The sequence below is a fragment of the Ictidomys tridecemlineatus genome, chromosome 10 (assembly GCF_052094955.1).
Source record: "Ictidomys tridecemlineatus isolate mIctTri1 chromosome 10, mIctTri1.hap1, whole genome shotgun sequence".
Taxonomy (NCBI): domain Eukaryota; kingdom Metazoa; phylum Chordata; class Mammalia; order Rodentia; family Sciuridae; genus Ictidomys; species Ictidomys tridecemlineatus.
Window position 1 is genome coordinate 29,093,425 of NC_135486.1, and position 1,679 is coordinate 29,095,103.

A 1,679-nucleotide genomic window follows, 5' to 3' on the forward strand; every position below is an offset into this window, starting at 1 on the left:
TCACCTCTGACCCTTTAGTAACCGCCTGCCCTTCGTCTCCTTACCACTGCCAACAACGCCATTGTCCCAGCCTCCACTAATCTGCTGCCTGTCCCCATAGTTGCCTGTTCTGGACATTTCATATACATAGAATCATGAAATGTGTGGTCTTTTGTGACTAGCTTCTTTCAGTAACCTAATATTTTCAAGGTTCCTCCATGTTGTAGCATGTGTCAGTTCTTTATTCCTTCTTATGGCCAAAGAATATTCCATCATGTGACTACCTTTTGGATATTATGAATAATTTGGCCACAAACACTCATGAAGAGGTTTTCTTTCTTTTTCTCTCTTTTTTCTTTCTTTCTTTTTTTTTTTGTTCTGGAGATTGAACCCATGGGCTCTCAACCACTGAGCCAAACACATCCCCAGCCCTTCTTTTATATTTTATTTATTTAGACTTTTTTGGTGGGGCTGGGAATTGAACCCAGGGCCTTGTGCATGCCAGGCAAGCACTCTACCAATTAAGCTATATCCCCAGCTCTTATATTTTATTTAGAGACACGGTTGCTTAGGGCCTCACTAAGTTGCTGAAGTTGGCTTTGAACTCGTGATTACAGTCATGTGCCACCACGCCTGGCTCATATTTAAATTTTTGAAGAACTGTCAGACTGTTTTCTACAGTAGCTATACATTCTCATCAGTGGGATTTGAGGATGTGATTTTTTTTTCACATCCTTTCCAACTTGTTATTCTCTGAATTTTTAAAAAAAATTATAGGCCTCCTACTTGGAGTGCTGTTACATTTTATCATGGTTTTGATTGGCATTCCCCTAACGACTGAAGATGTCAAGAGGTTTTTTTTTCATGTACTTACTGACACATTTTTTAAAAATGTCTATTCTTGTTATTTACCCATCATTTAAATCAAATTATTTGTCTTTTTTTTTTTTTTTTTAAATCAAGTGGTGAGAGTTCTTTACATACTCTGGAGGAAGTCCCCTATCAGATCTATGATTTGTAAAAAAAATTTTTCCCATTTTGTGGGTTGTCTTTTTACTTTCTTGATAGTGTCTTCGAAGCATGAAGCTTTTAATGTTGAAAGAGTCCTCGTTCTCTTTTGTTGTTGTTTGTGCCTTTGGTCTCATATCTGAGAATTCATTGTCAAATCCAAGGTCACAAAGATTGACTCTACGTTTTCTTCTTAAAGTTTTCTAATGTTATTGCTTGTACCTGCTGCTGACTCTCCATTTTGAGTTCATTTCTGTGTAGGGAGTGAGGTAAAGTTACAGCTTCATTCTTTTGCACGTAGCTACCCTAGAGTATCTTTTACCAAGGACTACCTTAGGCATTAGGAGAAACATCTCCATGGAACACAACTTTGTATTTTTTGGAAAGGATGTGGTTGGTAATAGTGTCACTACATCACAAAACTATCTTTTATAAAGATCCACAGAAAAAGTGTTTCTCAGGCCTTGGTTCTAGGAGACTTTATCTTATAGATACGGTGCATTTGTCACAGTGTGGACACTCTTTGCCAGCAGAGAAGCTCAGACTCTCTTGTGCTTCCGTCTCTAGGAATGCTTCTTGCTTAAGATGGATACTTTGTATATGGACTCTGATTTCATTTTATTTCTTGACCTCTATATTCACTCCTCTGGTTTCCTCATGTTTTATTTTCATTCTATTGTATCACAGGCACC

General features: G+C 37.6%; 1 non-coding gene across 1 annotated transcript; it reads right to left on the bottom strand.

The window, feature by feature from the left end:
* Positions 1 to 442: 442 nt before the first annotated feature.
* Trnaa-ggc (transfer RNA alanine (anticodon GGC)) lies at positions 443 to 518 on the bottom strand. Its single transcript has one exon. It is a non-coding gene; the product is annotated as a tRNA-Ala (tRNA).
* Between the last annotated feature and the right edge of the window lie 1,161 nt (positions 519 to 1,679).